Source organism: Canis lupus, chromosome 3 (genome assembly GCF_003254725.2).
Source record: "Canis lupus dingo isolate Sandy chromosome 3, ASM325472v2, whole genome shotgun sequence".
In the NCBI taxonomy this organism is placed as follows: domain Eukaryota; kingdom Metazoa; phylum Chordata; class Mammalia; order Carnivora; family Canidae; genus Canis; species Canis lupus.
Window position 1 is genome coordinate 11550044 of NC_064245.1, and position 24277 is coordinate 11574320.

General features: G+C 35.5%; 1 long non-coding RNA gene across 2 annotated transcripts in view; it reads right to left on the reverse strand.

The window, feature by feature from the left end:
- The window catches only part of LOC118354174 (uncharacterized), a 217411-nt gene extending 208287 nt beyond the window's left edge, over positions 1 to 9124 (reverse strand). For both annotated transcript variants that reach the window (XR_007409698.1, XR_004814187.2), the window contains exon 1: positions 8799 to 9124. This is a non-coding gene — a long non-coding RNA (uncharacterized LOC118354174). The remainder of the gene's footprint in view (positions 1 to 8798) is intronic.
- Between the last annotated feature and the right edge of the window lie 15153 nt (positions 9125 to 24277).

Consider the following 24277-nt stretch of genomic DNA (forward strand, 5'->3'; position numbering starts at 1 on the left):
ATATACATAGTGCTACTAAAGACTTAAATGAGACTTTTGGTTCCATGAAGGCAGAAACATGTTTGGGCATCACAGCATCACAGCTGTAGGCCCTACCATCAAGTAAACTGTTGGAAATTAATAGGAAATGAATATTTGTTGATGAAAAAATAAATCTCATCCTGAGTACTCTCAATTCTCTCTTTTTCAAACTAGCTCAGGAGCAACAAATATCTTAAGTCCTTAATTGATATTCCTTCTGGTAACAACTAGGTAAATTCTTGAGTGCTTGTGCTTTTTAGAATATGGTTGAAATTTAAATGGCACATTGGATTAATCTCATTTGTGTATAATCTTGTAACGCACGGGTGCCTTGATGCTGAACCAATACATAAGCATCTGGCACCTCTGGCATTAGTTTCCTCTTTGGTACAGTTCTAATGTTGCAGCTTTCAAATCATTTGGACTCATATGTGTCCCAAAATGTGTCCCACTTACACTCTCTGATTTGATCTAAACAAACACTGCCTTTAAACTATGAAGGTATTTTAAGGGTACTTTGTAACTCTATTAAATAAAATTGTTTATTTTCCTTTTCTAAATATTGCACAAAAGTGGAAAAATATGTTGAGGTCAAAGTAAGCTTTCAGTTTTAGAGACCAGGCATGTTCAGAATGGTATGGCTGTAGATAGAGTTTTTCAAGCTTTCATTTTAAATGGACCTTTGTGAAAATAAAATTAAGTTCTTTGGGCTTCCACATATTTCACTGCCCTCTTCTACTAATAAATATTTTAAAGACTTACTCTTGTTAATTTTAGTCATTGTACTGCATATTTTGTCCCTCATGTAATAGACTTTACGAGGGCTTCTTACTTGAGGCTTTAACAAATAGTAACTGCTTCTTTAATTTTTCCTACTTTTCTCATAGCCAGTTTAGGCCCTTCACCAAGCATGTGTGTGTGCTTGTGTTTGTAGGTGTGATTTTCTGTAGAAATTTTTCTTGCAACTTCACTATTACCCTATTTCTGAGAAGATTTAAAGTTGTTTAAGGAGATTATACTTTGAGTATGTGTGTGTGTGTGTGTGTGTGTATATATATATATATATATATATATATATATATTAGATATTCATCAATTTCATAACCACTTCACCTTTATTTCAGCTCTTGTCATTGGCTAGATGTTCTAAATTGAGATAAAATTATCTGTCAAATACACCAAATTACACAATGTGCATAATTTCCTTTCCTGTCATAACAGATAAAGGGCAATTAGTCAATAAGCCAAGGCCTCTTCCCATTGATTGGGATCGGAAAGTTCACAGGAACCAAGGGGCAGCAGGGGGTGGGGGTTTGAACTATTCTCTAGTTTTAATGAAAGAATTGTAAGGATATCATTAGTAAGTCTCCACTTGTGTGAATATGTGAATAGCTTCTTGACCTATCTATATAGAGCACTTTAGGGAAAAGATCAGCAGCATAATTAAGATTTCTCCTCCCACCCAATCTTTTTTTTTTTTTTTTTTTTTTTTTTTTTAGTGAACTTTGCCACACTTGGAGTTCAAACTCATGACCCTGAAATCAAGAGTTGCATCTCTACCTACTGAGCCAGCCAGGCAACCGCATCCCGTCCATCTCATAAGTACTTTTTAAAAATTAATTGTCAAGGATGGACTTAGATAGTTATAGATGACCAGAAGCTAAGAAACTAACTTGGATCAAACAACAAATGGTGTCACAAGTTCCAAAGAGCTAGCACTAAGTTAATGCTGAATAGAATTTGACATATTTTCCTTAAAAATCTGTTGTTAGAGATGGTGAATATTCAGCTAGTCAAGAGTTCTCCATTTCCCTTGGTGCTGAGGACTTGATTTCATGTTTGGGATTTAACTAGACTCTGTGAGTAAATTACAACCAAAAGTTTTGGGGGACTGAGGCTCTGGGTTACAATAATTTATTTTCCTTATTTCATAATAGAGTCTCAACATCATTGTGGTATTTGATTACACAGAAAGGATTTAAAGATGACAACCTGTAAGAGAGTAAAGGTACTCGGAAACCCAGCCTAAAGCCACATTTGCTTAAAAAGACTGCAATTTCTGTTCGGATTTTTGCTTACCTGATGTGACCAAGGACAAGGGCCAGTAGAAATGATGGGAGTTATTTTTCTACAACATTTTCCCACTGTCAAACTATCTCTTCCCACTAACATTAGTTCTCAACTAATGTACATTGACTGGTTCATTAAAGCCTGGCCATTATTCAACATCCTGCCAGAAATCAAATGTATTCTTATATTATCTTACATCTTCTCCTTTATAGAATGTATTATATACACTACATTAGCAATGCCTATTAATTTCTAGTTGTCTGTCGTTCTCTCTCCCCCCCGCCCCCGCCCGCACCATAGGGTCCTATCCCAATTCTGACAGTAAGCTCTATAAGTCAGGAGCAACATTTCAATCCTTGCTATAGCCCTAGAGCTACTCAAGGGTCAGAAACATAAAAAAGATGTGATGTCCCAATTGATGTTGAATGAAACAACCATGAGAGGATCATCTTAGACATATTTTCCAAGGCCATGACACCCAGAATGTACTTCAAAAACTTACTTAATATTTCCTTAAGTAAAAAGTAAGTGTATCAACAGTGCATAGCATTTTCAGAAATGGAATTTCTCCCAGCTATAGGCATTTTTTTTTTTAAACTAGGATTTGAAAGAAAGCCTTGAAGCTACTTAGTCACTAACAGGCTATGTTCCCTACCATGTTTGGTGTTAAGCAAGGCAACTGGAAAATGAGTTTTTTCTGTTTGATTTATTGAAATGTGCATACAGGATTATGAGAGGGCAATTTTTGAGCGTGGGCTGAGTGACCAACTTCCAGCTCTTAAGGTATATTCAAAAAGCCATCATTTGAGTAAAATGTTGTATTTCATTCTTGGAGCCAGTTATGATGTTATTCACATATTTGCACTGACACTGATTTGCAATGGGATAACGTACAGAAATACCTAAAAAACTATGATATGTGAACTAAAAGGTGACTCTGGTCAAGGAAACTTCTAAATCTTCAGGACAAGAACATTCATCCAATAACAATAATAATAAGAGCTCTTATTTACTAAATGCTCATAATGTATCCATTCTTTCATATGCATCAGCTCTGTTTTATATTACTTAATCCTCAGAAAAGCACAATGAATTTAGAATTATTAATATCACTTTTAAAGATGATCCAACTAAAGCCAACAGAGGTTAAGTAACATTCCCAAAGTGACACAGCTTATGAGTCACAAGTGAGATTTAAACTCAACTCTGTTCTTGAACTTTGGTTTTTAATCATTGTATTAAAATGCAGTTAATTTTACATGATTACATATCAACTTTTTAAAAAAATACTGAAGTCGAAGATAATAAATGTGAAATTTTATACTATAAAACCAAGTCAGTTAACTGACTTCAGTAAAATTACTTTCATGCTCTGGTATTCTGAAAGATTTCAAGAGTTGTATGAGGTAAATAGATAATCAACATAGTCATCTTTAGCACCAGCTTCACAGTTTCTTGTGGAAAATTAATTGCATACCTTTTTTCTTCCCTACGGCATTTAACTTTTTTTTTTTTTTAAATCCATTTGCCAAGCTCTGGTTTGGAGCCTGGAATATTAAACTGTCATCTCACAACCAAAAAAGGACAAGAGTGAAATGAAAATGGATCGCATCCCAAATAACTAAAAGTTTTTTTGGCATTGTTTAATATTTGGAGGGAAATAAGTGAGCTGTAATATAACAGAGCAGAAAGCTCCTCGCTGTCATGGTTTGACTACTGCTTTTAACTTCAGAATTAAACAGAACAGAACAAAACACATTTCCTCAGCCCACAATATTCAGTCGTACAGCACCATTTTTGGAGTCAAGTACCCTATCTTTAAATCTACTTTTTTTTTTTCTTGTCCAAGCTCCATAATCAGGACACTGCATAGAGTTTTCACAGAGCCGTCATTCTGTTATTTAAGGAATATTTCCTTTGCATTGGTGGGCTCTAAGTCTCTGTTCTGCTAAAATTATAAAGTGAAGATGTTCGTAAGGTCTATTCTCTTTGAGAGAGCAATGATATAAAAGACAGAATTAAGAGTAATGTTTTGAAAGATGGAATTTAAAGAGTTGTAGATGAACGTAATCTACAGGGAACATACTTTGCAATCTACAGGGAACACTTTGCAACAACCTTTACAGTTGTTTTTCTCCTTGCAGGGTTGCCTTTTTTTTTTTTTTTTTTTTTTTTTGAGCATAAAGAAATTGCTAAAAAAAAGAAAATAAAAAAAAAAGAAAAGAAATTGCTGCCGAACTCTGCTGTCTTTCATGCTGTGTTTTCTTACACTCTTTTCCCCTTTAGTTTGCATTTCAAGAGATATTTGCATGAAAACAAGTCCTATCCATTTGAAGCTTTATCTGTTCTGACTTCTGATGGATTGACCTCGGGTTATAATTAGCAATGAGAGAGCTTCAAAAGCTGCAATCCCCCCATCCTTGATCTCAGGTCCCTTCCCCTTTATTTAATAAATTCCCTGCCTCCAATCTCAATGGCAGTCCCTCTTTTCAAAGAGCCTAGGAAAGCTTCAGCTCCCTCTCCTTTTCCTTTGACCTTAGGTCAGTAAACTCATAACCCCACTGCATTTGTGAGATCTTCACTTGCAAGTGTTAAGCAGCATCTCTCTGCCTGAGGTTCCCACCGGTCACTGCCTCACTGCAAAAACACATGCTTCCTGAGGAGTGGCAGTTCCAAGCCTCTGCTGCATGAGGGCACCTACCAACTCCTAATCATCCTTGGTGATTCTCTCTCTGGAAAACTCTCTTGACCCTCCTAATCTGGAGAGGCGTCCTTGCCTTGTACCACCATTACCATCCTGTGAACTGTTATCACATTTATGATACTGTTGCAACTGCTTAAGGACCACATTAATTTTGTGTATATCCTTTCTTTAACTTAGAACACTTCTCACACTTAGTAGATCTTCAGGAAAACATCTAGGAGTGAATGAGTAAATCAGCTGCTTTTTGTGCAGCGCTTTGTTAGGCCCTGTTGGTGGTGGTGGTAGGAGGTCCACTAAAGGCAGAGGCAGGGATTTAACCCTTGGCAAGTAGTTATTTGCATTTCTTTTTTTTTTTCTTTTTTTAAATTTTATTTTATTATTTTTTTAATTTATTTTTTATTGGTGTTCAATTTACTAACATACAGAATAACCCCCAGTGCCCGTCACCCATTCACTCCCACCCCCCGCCCTTCTCCCCTTCTACCACCCCTAGTTCGTTTCCCAGAGTTAGCAGTCTTCACGTTCTGTCTCCCTTCCTGATATTTCCCACACATTTCTTCTCCCTTCCCTTATATTCCCTTTCACTATTATTTATATTCCCCAAATGAATGAGAACATATAATGTTTGTCCTTCACCGACTGACTTACTTCACTCAGCATAATACCCTCCAGTTCCATCCACGTTGAAGCAAATGGTGGGTATTTGTCATTTCTAATAGCTGAGGAATATTCCATTGTATACATAAACCACATCTTCTTTATCCATTCATCTTTCGTTGGACACCGAGGCTCCTTCCACAGTTTGGCTATCGTGGCCATTGCTGCTATAAACATCGGGGTGCAGGTGTCCCGGCGTTTCCCTGCATCTGTATCTTTGGGGTAAATCCCCAGCAGTGCAATTGCTAAGTCATAGGGCAGGTCTATTTTTAACTCTTTGAGGAACCTCCACAGTTTTCCAGAGTGGCTGCACCAGTTCCCATTCCCACCAACAGTGTAAGAGGGTTCCCTTTTCTCCGCATCCTCTCCAACATTTGTGGTTTCCTGCCTTGTTAATTTTCCCCATTCTCACTGGTGTGAGGTGGTATCTCATTGTGGTTTTGATTTGTATTTCCCTGATGGCAAGTGATGCAGAACATTTTCTCATATGCATGTTGGCCATGTCTATGTCTTCCTCTGTGAGATTTCTGTTCATGTCTTTTGCCCATTTCATGATTGGATTGTTTGTTTCTTTGGTGTTGAGTTTAATAAGTTCTTTATAGATAGTTATTTGCATTTCTAAAGCCGTTCGGCCCTTGAAAACCATCCACCCATCTACTCCACAAACAATGGAGGAGGTGAGGGCAGGTATCTCTAAAGAATAAACATCATGAACAAAGGCCAGAGGTGGGAAGTGACAACATAGGAGAGAGTCTGAGGTGGCGTCTCCCCTACCAGTCCCAGGCCTATGGGAACTTCCAAGTTTTATCTCATAGGCCACTTAATTCATAATGCTTTTCCTGTTCCCTAGAAAGCTGTATCTTTCAGGTCTCTTTAGAATCTTTTATTTATTTATTTTTTTAATGAAAGTGACATATTTTGTACTGTGGTCATTTGTGTGCATGTCATCATGTCTCATCTGTTCAACAATAAACTCTCTGAAGGGAGGGTCTGTTCCTTACTCATCCTCTCATCTTCTGCCCAACATAGAAATTGAGCATGTAGTAGGTATTAGTATTATTATTTTACCCTTTGACTTCAGAGTGAATATCTTCATCTGTGATGTGATACATGATATGCAATAAATGAAGAAAGCTACATTCTTTAGGTTTTGTCTGCCCACCATCCTGTTGTGAAGCTCTTTGACTTTATAGACTACTAACATATCTAGCCACTGGTAATTTATCTCTGAGGCTAGAAGTCTTGCATAAGAAGTTTAGATATTGCAAGAAACAAAGTTATATTTTCCATTACTTTTAAATTAACAACAAACTTAAATTTTAACTTTTAGGCTAGAGAGGGAAATGGTTATTTGAATTAGAATTTAAAAACTTTGACCAGAGAAATAGATTTGTGCTCCTTTTTGCTTTGCTATTTCTACCAATTGGAAGAGCTGAGGTAGTCATGAAGGAGATGTGAGACAGACTGAAAGCATCATTTCCTGTTGAAATAGTACATCTAGATTTTCTCTGTCTTTGGCTCTAAGCTGGGAAGTGTCCTACTCTGCTTCTATAAGGTAGAACAGTTGAGAAACTCGAGATTTCTGTTTCTCATCGGGTAGTTGTATGACCTTGGATAAGTCAATTAATTTATGCAGATCATATTCTCATAATTTTTTAAACAATGTAACTCAATTAGGTCATCTTCAACTTCCCTTCTGGCTTCACATTTCTATAATTTTCTGACATTTTAGGAAAGACAGGAGAGAGATGATTGACACAGAACCTTTCTTCCCATCTTAACGCTTGTGGCTGTTCTTACTGCAGAGGGACCTATTATGGCTGAGTTTTCCATAATATAAAAAGCAAGAAAATTCATAGGCACTATTTCTCTTCCAGCTTCTACTTTATTCTACAGGGTAAAATTTTGCTAAATTCTGTAGGTTGCATACATTGCCCAGCAGTGATATATATGCTAATCAAGGTGAGAGTCAAGAGGCCTAAGCAAGCTCTTCTTTCAGAAAGCCAATAGATTCTATTACAATTTTCAGCATATTTTAAAACAACTCAACCTCAGTTCCTTAAATTATTTAACTAACAGTTGTATCCTTTTTAATAGGAGCAGAATCTAATGGATTTTAATAATGTGTTTGGATTTATAACAAAAAATTTACCTCTTCATTTCTCAAGGTACTTAATGATATTAATTAATTTTGGGGAGTAGGGAGGCAATACAAAGTGTTCAGCCTCTGAAATTGGTAAGATACCCCTTTTTTAAGAAAAAAAAGTTTTTATTTATTCATGAGAGACAGAGAGAGAGGCAGAGACACAGGCAGAGGGAGAAGCAGACTCCCTGTGGGGAGCCTGATGCAGGACCCTGGAATTATAACCCCAGCCAAAGGCAGATGGTCAACCTCTGAGCCACCCAGGCATGCCCTGGTAAGATATCCCTTTTAAGGGATTTTTTTAAGATACCAGAGAAGCCTATGAAAATAGAAATGAAAACCCACTATGAATTTTGTACTTCAATAAATAAATAAATAAAGCACTGAAAGGGGTGAACCAGCAGAGAGAGGCATATAAAGAAAAGGGAGACGGTGGGAGAGGGGCAAATTTTTTACCTTTTTCATCCTAAACTCTTGAAAATTTATAGATTTTGATTTATTTTGTTTAGTTTGCAAGATATAATATATTTTGAATGATTTCAAACTTTAGAGATTTGGGAAAACTTCAATTTCAAATTCTAGTCAATGGAATTGAATTTAAGATGTATACTTAACTCCATCTGTAATTGTTAAAACTGAAATAATGTTAACATTTTTAGAACACTAGAGGTTAAAGCATTATCACTAATTTAAATTCATATTTATATCATTTTTCATAGAACTCTTAACTAATTCACTCCTCCATTTCTACATGTTAAAGAAAAAAAAAACCACTTCCATCCAGTAACTTTTATCTATTGTTTATTTTTCTCTTTTTGAGGTTACTTATATAATACCAACGTAAAATAGTTCAGTTCACCAATGAGATTCTAGTAGCTAATTCTCCAAAGTTTAGTTATGTTTGTTTTTACATAACTACCTTGCCTTGTAAATATTTAATGTGAAATCAGTCAAAGTGATTACATAATTTGTTAAAAAATCTTACTGTAATCCAAGAGTGGCTTTCCCCTATAAAGCCCTCTATTTTGTGACAATAAAATAAAACATGTAAAAGAAACGAAAGAACAGCTTTGGTGCCAATCAGGATTTTTGATTTTGACCTTAGTTGAACTGTCTAAATTATATGTTATTCGAGGACCATGTTGTATTGAGCCTAGCCCCAGAGGTACTTGACTTAAAGAGCTGATTAATCTTAACTCTTACCTGTGCATCCTGAAATGGCCCAAAGTCACATCCTTGGATAGTATGTTTCTTCTTGGGAAGCCTTGGGATAAAAGAGAACTTATGATACTCTAATAAGAAGTTGCATATGCAAGAAAGCAAGGTAAAATCAAGCAGAAAATGTAGGCCAGGACTTGAGATGCATTAAAACTTCCCGAGAATGTCCTCTTGAGCAGAAATTGTTTTGAAGCAGATTTCAAGGCCTGAAAGACACAGGCTTGAAATCATATCTGCCAGGTCAGAAGAGCTGATCACAGTTGGGAAAAGACATTTTCATTTTCAACCACAAAATTGCTCTTCATTTCTGCAAAACAATGAGGAAAGTGAAACTGGAAGCAAGCCAGGTACTTTGCTGGTTTTCCTTTGAGTGTGAATTTGTTCACATAGCTCTAAGTTCAGAACATACTGTTATGTTCTGGAAACACCATGGTGTATTGCTAGGGGATGTAGTGTCATACTGAGGAAAGTTCATTTCACAAAAGGGATTTTAATTGCTAAAATGCAACCAAATACTATGTGTACTATATACATACTATATACATTGTGTGTGTGTGTGTATGTGTGTGTATAAATGTTCTGAATTTTGGATCGACTTACAGAGGTGAAGAGAAAAAATATCATTAAAAAAAAAAAAGACCACAATTAGAATGCTAAATACTTTCACTTTTTTATTTAGAAGCAGAATTTCTGTGATATTTGATTTACCTCTAGTATTAGAAGAGAAGGATATGAATTATTCCCTGTGAATTTTCCCCTTTCTATGACTATTCAGATTAATCATTAGGATGGAATGTTTCTGTATTTGCAACAAAGACCTTATTTCTGAGCAGAGTGTGGCATAGACTATTTTGTCAAAAGTAATTGAAACATGAGGCAGTCCCTATTTTTTTTTTTAATGCCTGTTGTATTTGTTCATGTTTCATTAATGTCTCCAAGGTCTACAGATAACAGAGTTTCTGTAGCATACTTTCTTCTTCCAGAGAGTTGAAGGGTATAGAAAGTGGACAGGGTGCAAAGCAGTGGCACTTAACACCCTGACTTGAAGTGACTGCACTCCTTTGTAGCATCCCAATGCCATTTCATTCCAATTGGCTTGTTGTTTCCAGTTGAGGGGCAAATTATTGTTGATATGGACAGGAATGTTCTTATACATTTCTTACTTTTTCAGTGCATTAAGGTTATCTTTGCAAATAGCAGGCATTCAAGTATATTCTCAATAATTAAGGGCATCATTTCAGTGCTGAAACACTGTATATTATATTCCAATCATCTTGGAAGCCTGGAAATTCTTTTGGCTGCTTGGCTGGCTCCTGCTAAGAAAGCTTCAGGGATTCTTGAGCAAACAACTTGAGCCTGTGGGTCTGAGTCATGAGAGGGTGTGAACTTACCTTTGGACCACCAACTCTAGAATTCAGCTAGCATCTGGGCAGTGCCAAGTAACAGTCTGGTCTTCTCAACCCTTATAAATGAGAAATACAGAATGAAATGGGATTTTCATTTTGAAATAAATTGCCACAATACTTGATGGTGAAGTTTCTTGAATAAAGAGTATATCTTGTTGGGCACCTGGGTGGTTCAGTTGGTGAAGCAGCTTAGGTCATGATCCTAGGATCCTGGGAATCAAGCCTCATTTTGAGCTCCTCTCCCTCTCCCTCTGCTCCCCCACCACTCTCTCTCTCTCTCTCTCTCATAAATCAATCAATCAATCAATCAATCAATAAAAAAGTAAATCTTGTTTCCATTTTGGAAACAAAGGAACTGCTGATTGATTTTGATGACTGAGCCCTTCTCCACCTCTAGACATTTCCTTAGCCCAGTCTTTACTCTAGTCTTTCCCCTAGGAAGCAACCTTTCTCGACCTGGCTTCCAGAGGTTACAGAGATGGTATGGGCAGGGCACTTACCTGGGCTACAGGCTGAGTGGAGGACAAAAAAAAAAATGTAATTTCTACATAGGAATGGATCTTAGGAAGTGGGTCTTGTGAAGATTATGTGTAAGTGACATTGAGGACATATTTTCCACGGATCTTAACAATACCTTTGAGAGGCACAACAACAAAGTAGACAGTCATCTCTTTTCTTGATATATATTCAATACTTTTATTCTGAGGTGATTCGTAAACTTCATCACTTCATAAAATCCCTTTTAATGTTTTCTTTGTGTTTGTAGTGTTTTAATGTTTTCTTTGTGTTTGTAGTGTTACCAGTGTTACCAGTTTTTAGTTAAGTGTCATAAAGCCCTGACTTTGCAGTTCCTCAGTTGCATATTTTGACCAACCATTCTTTTGGAATATAACCTAAAAAAATCCTGTAAAGCCTCATTCAGTTGAATAGTACAGTCAAAGCCCAGTAAGGAAGATAATCAATCAGTTATTTTTATCCACCAATAAGGATACTTCACTGGCAGGTATAATCCATTCATCAACCAACTGGAGTGCCTGTCTTCTGCACAGCTGGCCGTCCTATTCTGCAAGGCTTTAAACTCTCCCTTTTGGTATACATTAGTGGAGAGGAAAATGAAAGTGTGTTATTTTTAGAAGGTACTGGGGCTATAGTTTAGCTGATCTAGTTTTCTGATTTGGCCGAAATTCTTAATGCAAATTAAACCAGCACTACCTACTCCAAAAATTGACACCAGGTTTAATTGAAATGGCATTCCTCTTATACTTTGAGACCAGTATAGTTTAGATGCAAAAAGGGCCTCTGAAAATGTTCAGGTTTTCATATGGGGAATTCTGTGGGGAAAATTGGTGGAGTGTTCCAAAGGTGACGGTTAGCAGAGTTCCTAGGGGAAATTCTGCATTGTGGTGTAAACTAGTTTTTCTCAAAAATTTTTTGGTTTGCATCGGAATGATCTGGAGGGCTTAATAACACAGATTATTGGACCTCAACTCCAGAGTTTCTGTTTCAATAGGTGAGATATAAGGAATATGTATTTTTAACAGTTCTCAAGCAATGCTGCTAGTCTTGGGACCATAGCATGAGAACCACTGACCTAGAATATATCCTCTCCATACTAGAGATCCCCCTAGCCTCTTGAGAGAGCTGGAAAAATTAAAGGAAAAGAGTAATGGAGTTTAAACAGGATGGAGAAGAACAGAGAGGCTTGGGGTTGAGTGGTCAGGCCACACACAGAAATGAAGCAAACTATGAAATCTAGAGACCTCTTTCAGTGCTACTGGGATTTATCTCTGCTTAGCTCTATAAATGAAAGCAAAATTGACATTTATATGATGGCAAACTGTAAGGCATCCACTGCCAGCACGAGCAGTTCTGACTACCCACTGTTATTTTTAAATGTTTCAGACACCCTGGGAGCAAGTGCAAAAAAACAGACTCATGATCTAAACAATATGAGGAAAAGGATTCCAAATAATATACTTCACACAAAGGCATTCCTTTCTTCTAAAACAGGTTAAAAGACACGGTGTAATGCAGCAGCAATTATTTTAGGGAGAAAAAAATACATAAAGGGCCTTTTCATGACTATTTCCAGACCTAAATATCCTTACCACTATTTACCAATGCAGTTGAAATGTGGGTTATTTTGTTTGGGAACATTTCTTACTCGTCAAGGAAAGGTAAGAAACAGTGTGTACAACATGTGGGTTTTGTAAAAGGTATCTTTGTTCAAGACATGTAAACCATTTGTCCCCACCCCCACAGACCTTCAGCCACCGAGGATGATCATCTTCCTGCCCCAGGTAAGCTGCACATATGAACATTTTGGTTGTATTTTTCTGGGTACCATAAGTCCAAAAGGAGAACCCTGATTTACAATCAACAGTTTCAACAAGTGACCCTTGGCAGAAAGGGTCTGCTTTTTCAGCTGGCGCTGTTGTCGAAGTTCAGAGAAATAGCTCATCTGTCTCTATTTTGGGCGTCTGGCAAATGGGGAACTGTTTGAGCATTCTCCATCCCACTAAATGCTTACAGATGACTTCCATATTCTGGAGCATCTGCTGGTTATCTCATTTCTCTCATTTCGGGTGATTTTCCCTGTTGTGTTTTGAAAAGACTCACTCTCTGGCCTTTATTTTGTAAGTGCACTATTGTTGCTATCATCGTTTTGGAAGAATTCAACAGATGTGTCTGGTGGTTACCCCATGAGATGGCCCAAACCTGTGAATAATCTGAATACAGAAATGGTGACTTTTAAAAAAGGAATCAAAAAAATAAATAAGTAAGTTAAAAGCCCAGCTGAATCACAATTGTAAAATATCTTCAGGAAATGATTCATGGGCTGAAAGTAAACAGTCATCAATAATTTTGGGATCCTTTTTGAAAAGTTCTTATAAACAACACAGAACTCAAAGAAATTCTATACACATGTACTTACTATGTGTGATGCATATATGTAATATAAATGTTATTCATAACTTATTATTATAAATGAATGTACTCATTCTTATCCTTACTGATGCTTTGCCAGGTACAGTACTTCTTTGCACTATAACTTGTAAAATATAAAAACAGCCAAGTATCTGGGTTCTTCCTGAGGGAATTTTTCTTCATTTCCATAAAAGACAGACACATATAACTCATAATATATTTATTCCAGCTTCTTCATTTGCTTTTAGAGCACACGAATGGTGTTCTGCATATATTAAGGCTTGCCTAACTTCCAGTTAATCAGATATATGGGGCACTTACACATGAATTTGAATATTAATGTATTTATTTAAAAGCAGATGACTAGTGACATTAAAATTGTGATCTTGAATTGATTAATGCCCAATGAAAATTTCTTTGATGCAACTGCTAATTGGACAGCAAGGATGGGTGTTTTAATTGCATGCATCTCCTTTAAAAAGAGACAGCACAATGGACATGTGATCAGCTAATAGTCTTGTTTTCTTAGGTTTTTTTTTAGATCTTAAGATACAGAAAAAAGAAACACCCATCATAACATGCAATATTAAAACATACCTCTAGTTACATTTGCCCCATCACCTTGTAGAGAAAAAGACATTAAAAATTTAGCCAGGCTCCTATAACAACTCCCTGTCATTCTATCAGTTTCCCTTCCTTCCCAAAGACAATCTCTGTCATGAAATTGATGTACTGGATTTTCAGTTCATTTCTTATATTTTATATACATAAGCTACATACTTACCCAAGGCAATGTTGTTCACCAGGATTGCAAAAACAAAACAAAACAAAAACCCAACCCAACCCTGGATATATAAAATATCTTGTATCTGCTATTTTATTAGACACACATTTTCTATTACTAAAGCCAGGGAAAGCCCAAACCTTTAAGAAGCCATAGTGCTACGGTCTGAAGATTTGTGTCCCTCCAAATTCATGTGCTGACACCCTAACCCCCAAGAGACAGTGGGTGGGACCCTTGGGAGGTCATGAGTGTGGGGCCTTCATGAATATCCTTCTCTTATAGAAAAGACCAGAAACTTCTCACTCCTTCCACCCCAAAAAGATACAATGAAAAGTTTGGGACCTGAAAAAGGGTCCTCACACTACCATTCTGGAATCCTCCACCCTCTGGCCTTTAAAACTGTGAGGAATAAATTTGTGTTGCTTCTAAGCCACCCAGTCTGTGATATTTTGTTATAGCAACCCAAATAGATTAAGTAAGCTATATAGCTTTTGTTATCTTTGTAATCTTTAATATAATATATGACTTGGAACGCCTGTGTCTACCTGCCTTGTGATTCCCCATTGGATACAAAGATTAATTTGAGGGATTGGACTGTTGCTTGGGCATAGGTGACAAGACAAAGGATGAAAGCCAGCCACATGTAAGAGTGTTGTCAGGGAAGGGAAACCATCATGCTCTTTGTGAAAATTCAGCAAAATGTATTTCAGCAGCTGCTTGAGAAAATACTTTTGCCATCGTCAAAAGAGGGGTTGAGATACCATATTGACATTGCCTCCTGCTCGAGAAGATGTTGACTTCTGTCCTTTGTTTCAGAAGATGCCACCTTTGATGGTAATCTCTCTTTTTGTATAGTAATGAAATTGATGCAATAAAGTGGGACCAAGTGTCCTTGCCATGTTTTGTCTTTTTTTTGTTGCGGTCACATACTCTTTCTAGCTTAGATTTAGCCTAGTGAAAAAAGATGTCTCACATATCTAATTGCATTGTGTCTTATTACTATTATTCCCTGAGTGTTTTCAAGGAATTGACATTTCTGCTAAATAGAAGACTGTTTCAGGTCACCAAATGGGACTCCTCATACAGCAGCATTGAGTTACTTGGAGATTTCTGTGATCATAACTGCTTAGAGAACGGACTTCCAGCCTCCCAGTTTCTCCTTTGGTAGTGATGGTGCCATACTACTAAGTAGGGGTTGTATGAGTGATACAAAAACAAACAAACAAAAACCCAAAACAACAAATTGAGAGGTTTATAGCAATAGATGAGGAATAAAAACTAAATACCTCACGGGGGCCAATGACAAATAATATGACCCAAGAACAAACATACAATGATCTCCCTTGCCATTTTTAAAAAATCAAAAAGGAAAAAAAAAAGTGTGTATCTTTATTATCTCTTCTGTAATAAAACTTAAAGTTAAAAGACTTCTTTTGACTACTCATGCATGTTAGCTATAAAGAACGCTACTTAAATTTTATCTGTACATGTTTACATAATCCCACATCTTGCTCAAACACCCCAAACAGTAAGAAAAAACCTTGTTAACACAAGGTTGGAACACAGCATATTTAAATTAGAAAAATGACATTATGGGTGTTTGATGACAATTCAAGGTATATAAATTTTATGTGTATTCTAAAGATGTATTTATGCTTATCAATTAGAGAATCTTAAACAGAGTCATCTTTTGAATCCAAGGCAAGCTTCAAAAAGAGTAGTGAAGGAGGGGTGAATGTGTAAAACCTACTGGTGGAGAAACTCACCTATTCATTTATATGATTCTTTTTTCTCCAACTGTGCTGAATCCAACCTACAAGCCATGCTTTAAATTATTTCATGAAGGTGTGATGCTACTGAGAAAATATTTTTATAAGGCTGTAAAATTTTGGTCTCAGGCTTTTCTGGGTAATTCATGATTGAGAATTTCAATATAGTACATTTTGGTCCTGAGGTTTTATTTATGTTAAGCCTCTCTTTGCTTGGCTCAATAAAAGATCACCTTTTACCTGATTTGTATTCTCATCATTGCTGTGGACATGGTAAATCTAATGCTTGCAAACACGTGGAAGTTGAACTTCTTGAAAAACTCTTACATAGAGACAGTCCTGTGTTTTTATTTTATTTATTTTTGTTTTTTTTACTAAGGAAAACCGAGTGAGAACTCCAAATTGTAGAACTTAGTTCCTGATGGGATATGCTGTCAGCGTAGACTATTATTGCCTTCTGGTACTTCGAAGCTTACGGCCATTGATGATGCCCTGAGAATCTCCACTGTCCTCTTCATGATGCCTGGAATTTGTTTGCTTTTAAATGTAGTCCCTTGAATGTAACATTTTACATGATCACTCTAATTTCAAAAATAACATGTAGCAGAAACTTTCCCTGGAGGGTTTGATTAGTTATGAGCTTGAAGAATTAGAAGAATTGGGAAATTGAGACACCAAGAGTAAACATTCACATAGGTTTTGGTTGTATCTGGTCCTAGTTTAGGGCTCATGGACTAAGAGGATATTATATGGATATTATTAGTAGATCTTCTATCTTCCTCTGAATCCTTATAATAGAACTACCATATTTCATTCAATTTAGGCAATAGCTATACTTAGTTATCTCCCTTGTTTCCCATAGGATTTCCCAGGACCTATATCCATTTCAACACTGCATTTTACCTGTCTCTTCCTAATCTTTTAAGCAAACAATTAGGTTCGCCTCAACTCTGGACACACATTAGAATTAGTAGAACTTAAAAAAAAAAAAAAAACAAAAAAAACTCTAGTTTTTCATTCTAGCCCAATTAAACCAGAATTGGAAGAAGGACGGGCTGTGCATTGTATTTAAAGAAAAAAAATCCAGTGATTCCAAAATGTCCTGAGGTTTGAGAACTCTTGACTTAGCGTTTAGCTTTCATTAAATTATTTATACATCTTAATTACTACTCTACCTTACATATAAGATGAATTTGTTATATATTTACATATCTGACTCTACTACTATTGAAAAAGGACCTTAAGGACATTGACTACAGCTTATTTTATTTTGTATTTGCCCTTGTGTGTGGGTACTAATAAATGTTTGAATGAACAAAGGGATTACAATGCAGGCCATGCTAGCCCATTTACAAAAGAATTTGTTTCAGGTAATAATCAATAAATGTTGTTTGAATGAATTAATGGAAGTGAAAAAAGGGCAGATCTTCACTTTTAACAGCCTTTGGCATAGACCTCATGGACAGTATTATTAGCAAACACCAGGTAATATTTACATTGTGAATGCACCTATGTCATTACAATGTCTTCACCAATAAAATTTAAGTCTCTTCAAAAAACAAAATGACTCGATTATTTTGTTGAATTGACTGGTTTTTATAATTTCTCAGAATACCCAGCATCAAGGAGCATTGGATACATATTACTGACTGCTTGAGTTGATTAAATAAATAAATTTGGTTTGCCCATACTTTAAAAAGTTAATTTTTTAATCTACATTTCTTCTTACCTACAATATTACTCCTTCCTTCCCTCAACCTAAATAATCAATGAGGAAATTCTTCCATTATCCTCACAAGGGTAAAACATTTTTTTTTCTGTATGATTAAGAGTCTTTCAAGACACCTATAAGTAATGTGGATGCAGTTATTTAGCACAGTTCTTGCTCAATAATTCAAACATTAATTAAGCCTCTACTAAGCCTCTACTGAATTTTATTTATCTATTTCATGTAGGTAGTAAGATCTTTGAAAGGAAGTTGGGTCTGCTTCACTCTGATATTACTTGTAACTGGGATTCAAATGACTATTTAGTGAAAAATGAATGTTACACCTGAACTCACAGAGCTTCACTCTGAGGAACTCAAAGAGCTTTAAATAACATGATCTTGTTAATCTTCACAATATCCCTTCTAGGAAGTCACAGGACATTTTAATGTACGCAGGTGCAGTGTAGGAAATGCCAACCTGCCTTACTGGAGGGAATTTTTTAAAGATCTGAAATCTCTTTTAAGGTTTTTTTGTGGTTGTTGTTTATATATTTCAGACTTCAGGCTTTTCAGTGCTGCATTTAGTGCCTGGTTGGTTTGAAGTGATCCAGATGGTGTTTCCAATCCAAAGGACACTTGTTTTTCTTTTAAAAGAGATTTGGCTACACATGAAAGTTTTAAAATTTTCTTCAAATTATTGTATATAGATGGTTTGACTATATATTTATAGGTAAAATGTAATCTACTTTTGGGATTTTGACTGTTTCAGCTGCTTTAAAAATGAGTGGCTTTCCAATGTGCAAAAACCAGTATAAGTTGTGATGACAATGGAAATAATCATAATGGATAATTCTTCTGCACCCCAAACCATTTTCTTAGTTCAATAATTTCATTTTTCTTTTTTCTTTTTTTTTAAGCTTTTATTTATCTATTCATGAGAGACACACAGAGAGAGGCAGAGACACAGGCAGAAGGAGAAGCAGGCTCCATGCAGGGAGCTCGATGTAGGACTCAATCCCAGGACTCCAGGATCATTTCCTGAACAAAGGCAAATGCTCCAGCACTAAGCCACCCAGGCATCCCAATAATTTCATTTTTCTCTTTGCCTTTTACTTAATCGTATTATAATCCAGTGTCAACACTACTACTTGGAAGCTGTTTTCAAAATACTTGAATACTTTCAAGGTGGCCTTGCACACCAGACTACCATGAGAAAGATCCTCATCATGACCTGGCTTTAGGTACTTACCTGGCCGCTCACAAGCCTATACCTAAATGTGTCATTTACCTTAGATAGAGTCACTGTTACCTGAACACATTATATACTGAATTCTTCTATGCATTTGCTTAAACCCTTCTCTCTTCCTATGATGTTCTATCTTTTCATCATGTAGCTAGATCCTATTCAGCTTTCAAAAATCAAATCAAAAACTACCTATACCACAATCAATTAATATATTCAGTTGTTGGTTTACTTTTTCCTCATTCCAGTAGACACAAACTTCTTAAGGAAAGAAACAATATACTATTCATTTTTTAATCTCAGTATCTAACATAGTAACTGATATATAGGAGAGATGCTAAAAAATGGATCTATTGAATGGTTAGTTGTCTTCTTTCCTTACAATATATATGCTTAGAGAAAATGTCGAGATCATTACTAATATTAGCCATCTAATTTTTAAAAAAATTTTTTTTAAATTTATTTATTTATGATAGTCACACAGAGAGAGAGAGAGAGAGAGAGAGGCAGAGACATAGGCAGAGGAAGAAGCAGGCTCCATGCACCGGGAGCCCGATGTGGGATTTGATCCCGGGTCTCCAGGATCGCGCCCTGGGCCAAAGGCAGGCGCTAAACCGCTGCACCACCCAGGGATCCCCCATCTAATTTTTATATTGACAAAATAACTGGGAGAAAATATTTAGACTTTAGTCATTCTCAGAATAAAAATCTTATGGTAGTAAAATGATAAAAGTTGATGTTAACTAAGCAGTATAGAAGTGTTGAGACTTTACCACATTATAGACCTTTTCCATTGAGCTCGTCTGATACTTAGATAAACCACATTATAGATCCCTTGTAATTAAAAGATAATGCTTTAGGCCTCAATTACTCATTTAATTCTACTTAGATTTTATAAAAATATTGGTCTTTTTACATATTTTTCTTTAGCCTACTTGTGTTTAAAGGTGGGAGGTCTACTCTTCAAGTAGGGATCTTCTGTAGTACTCTTAAAAGAATGTCACCCTTCCTCTCCATTTGGTGTAACATCAAATCAGGTTCATCTGTATTTAATCCGCATCATGAAACATCTTATGAGACATTTAAATGTAGGAAAATAATGCTTATTGAATGTTGCTTGAAAGATTTGAAGCTGTCTAATCTTCATTCAGTGGCTATCTGGAAATCAGCCATGTCACAGGGATGTGATGTACACTATTTTGGCCCCTCGTGGATTTGTTATTTGTCTTTTGGTGTGATAACTTCAGTTTGCAATAAGAGGCATTATAGGAACTGTTGTATAGTACTTGCTGTTGTCTTCATTGCCAAAGGAACTTTTGAGGACATCATACATTTTATGAGGGTATTTCAAATGTGACAACAACTCATGAGAACCAGTTGGTGAACTTGCAAAAATACAAATTCCTATTCCTCTCTTCAGTCCTACTGAATCAGAATATCTGGGAAAAGTCTTTGGGAGGAGTATTTTTTTTTAAATTTTTGTTATGAAAATAATTTTAGACTCACATACAAGTTTCAAAAATTGTATAGTGTCTGTGTTCTAGTCTTTCAGCTTTGTCCAATGACAGTATATTACTTACCACTGACATCTAAATAATAATTAAACCAAGGAATTGAACAATGTTTAAAACTATTTATTATTTACTATTAACTATAGACCTTAACTTAGCTTTGACATGTATACTTGTGTATTATTTTATGAAATTTTATCACCTTTTATAGATATATGTAACTACCCCCACATCAAAATACAGAACTAGTTCCATCAACTCCCCAAAACTCTCTCATGTTAGCTCTTATACCCATACTCTAGTTTCAGTCCTAATCTTTGGTGACCACTAATCTGTTCTCTATTTCTATAGTTTTGTCATTTCAAGAAAGTATTATAATTCAGTAAAGTTTTAGGATACAAGATCAATGTACAGAAATCTGTTGTATTTTTGTGCACCAGTAATAAAGGAGTAGAAAGAAATTAAGAAAACAATCTCATCTATAATTGCACCGAAAATAATAAGTTACCTAGAAATAAATCTAACCAAAGAGGTGAAAGACCTGTGTACTTTGAAAACTTTGAAAACAAAGAAAGGAACTAAAGACAACAAAAAGAAATGGAAAGACATTCCATGCTCATGAATTGGAAGAACAAATATTGTTAAAATGTTTATATTACCTAAAGCAATCTACATATTTAATGCAGTTCCTGTCAAAACACCAACAGCATTTTTTCACAGAAGTAGAACAAATAATCCTAAATTTTGTATGGAACCACAGAAGACCCCGAATAGCCAAAGCAATCTTGAAAAAGAAAAGCAAAGCTGAAAGCATCACAATTCTAGACTTCAAGTTATATTACAAAGCTGTAGTAATCAAAAGGTATGGTACTATCACAAAAATAGACACATAGGTCAATGGAACAGAATTGAAAATTCAGAAAAAAAAACCCCTTAAATTATACAGTCAGTTAATCTTTGACAAAGCAGGAAAGAATATGCAATGGGAAAAAGTTGGTCTCTTCAACACATGGCTTTGGGAAAACTAGACAGCCACATGCAAAATAATGAAACTGGATCACTCTCATATCATACACAAACATAAATTTAAAATGGATTAAAGACCTAAATGTGAGACCTGAAACCATAAAAATCCTAGAGGAGAACATAGGAAGTAACTTCTTCATCAGTGGCCATAGCAACTTTTTTCTAGATATATCTTCTGAGGCAAGGAAAACAAAAGCAAAAACAAACTATTGAGACTTTGTCAAAATTAAAAGCTTCTGCACAGTGAAGAAAACAATCAATAAAACTAAAAGGCAACCTACAGAATGGGAGATGATATCTGCAAATAACATATCTGATAAAGAGTTAGTATCCAAAATAAAGAACTTATAAAACTCAACACCTGAAACACAAATAATTCCATTAAAAGAGGAGCAGAAGTCATCAACAGACATTTCTCTAAAAAAAGACATCCAGATGGTCAACAGATACATGAAAAGTGCTCATCATCACTTGTCATCAGGGAAATGCAACTGAAAACCACAATGAACTATCCCCTTACACCTGTCAGAATGGCTAAAGTCAACAACACAAAAAACTACAGGTATTGGCAAGGATATGGAGAAAGGTGAACGTTCTTACACTCTTGGTGGGAATGCAAACTGGTGCAGCTACCATGGAAAACAGCATAGAGTTTCCTCAAAAAGTTAAAAATAGAATTACCCTAAGACCAGCAATCATGCTATTTACCCAAAGAATACAAAAACACGAATTCAAAGGGATACATGTAGCTCTTTTTGTAGCAGCATTATCAATAATAGCCAAAGTATGGAAGCAGCCCAAGTGTTCATTGATTTCTGAATGGATAAAGAAAAATGGTATAAACACATGCACATACACAAACACACACACACACAAACACACGCACAAAACACACTCAATGAAATATTACTCAGCCGTAAAAAAACAATGAAATCTTGACATTTTCAACAATATGGATGTAACTAGAAAATATAATACTAAGCAAAATAGTCAAAGACAAAAATGCCATATGATTTCACTCGTATGTGGAATTTAAGAAACAAAAGAAACTAGCAAAGGGAAAAAATGAGAGAGAAATAAAAAAATAGACTCTAAATTATAGAGAACAAACTGATGGTTACCAGAGGGCAGGAGGATGGGGTGATGGGTTAGACAGGGGATGGGGATTAAAGAGAGTACTGGTAGCAAGCAGTGGGTGATGTATAGAACTGTTGGATCACTATTTTGTATACCTGTAATATAATGCTGTGTTAACTAACTGGAACCAAAAACTTTTAAAAAAGTATAAAACAACATGGATTACTAACTTTTCTTCCAATATTTTATTTTATTTTTGTTTTATTATTTTTATTTTTTATATTTTTATTTTTAAAGATTTTATTTATTTATTCATGTAGACAAAGAGAGAGAGGCAGAGACATAGAGGGAGAAACAGACTCCTCACAGGGTACCTGATGTGGGACTTGATCCTTGGACTCAGGATCACGCCCTAAGCCAAAGGCAGATGCTCAACCACTGAGCCATTCAGGTGCCCCTATTTTATTTTTTTAAAGATCTTATTTATTTTTTAAAAAATATTTTATATATTTATTTGAGAGAGAGAGAGAAGAGGAATGAGGGGAAGGGGCAGGAGAGGTAGAAGCAGACTCCCCACTGAGTGGACAACCCACCATTGGACTCTGTCCCAGGAAGCTGAGATCACGACCCAAGCCAAAGGCAGATGCTTAATAACCGAGCAACTTTTCTCCCAATATATTATGAATTAACATCTACCAAGGTTAATTTGAGAAGTGCAACAAAAAAATGGAATCATACATGATATAATCTTTTGGGACTGGGTTTTTCCCTGAGCATAACCCTCTTGAGAACCATACCAGCAGCTGTGTCTACCAATACTTTTCTCTTTTTATTATTGAATAACATTCTATTGTATGAATAAACCACAGTTTATCTATTTACTTGCTAAAGTACATTTGGGTAAAGTACATTTATGACAAATAAAGCATCTATGAGTATTTTAATACAAGTTTTTTTATGTGAACATAAATTTTCAATTTCTCTACAGTAAATACAGTTCATATTCCAATTTTGTCAAGTGATCCTATACTATCCTTTATAGCATTTTCTTCTCATATTTTCCTTTTTGAACAATGATTTCTTTGTTCAGGGGTTAATCATTGCCTCCTATCTCAAAGCCCTCTCTCACAGAGCTCTCTCTCCTTCTATTTAAATCTGAAATTGTTGCTTTCAACATTTGTTGCACTGCTATTACCCAGGAGTGTGTTTCCCTCCCGTTTGTATGTTGTATATTTTTTTTTTGGAATTGCATCTCTTTTGTTTTGATTTCTACCCTTTTGACAGTGTACTTCCTAAGAAAGGATTCTTAATCATTTACAGTAGGAATATTTTACATGTCAGAAAATATCTTGATTCTGTACTCTCACTTGATTGATCTTTTGGTTAAATTCTAACCTGAAAATAATACTCCTTCTAATTTTCAAATGCATTACTCCATTATCTTTTAACCTCAGGCTTTGCAGTTCAAATTTGGTGCCATTTTGATTCCTAAATCCTTTGTAGGAGACTGTTGTGGGTGTGGAGGCTCTTAAATTCTTTTCCCAATTTTGGTGTCAAAACTTCACAGTCATATCTTTTAATTAGGGGCTTTCTTAATTCATTGTGCTAACACTTAGTGAGCCCTTTCAATCTGGAGTCTAATGTCTTTATGCTTTACAAAATTTTCTTATCTGTGCTTATACTATTTTAGGAAAAAAAATTCTCCCCTCCATTTTTTGTTTTGTTTTCTTTTTGAGGAACTTCCATTGGTTGGATGGAACCTAGTAAAATGGTTCCTAAAATGGTCCTCTTATTTACTTATCCTTTCTTTCCATATTTCCATCTATTTGAGTTCTTGCCTGATTTTCTCAAAAATGTTCTTGATTTTTAGAAATCAATTTTTAAATATTAGATATACTACAAAAATTTTCAAAAGCTCTTTTTCTCTGAATTTTTCCTATTTTTAATAACTTTTTTTATATTTTTTTATTATTTTGTTTGTTTGTTTGTTTTAAGTAGGCTCCATGCCCAAC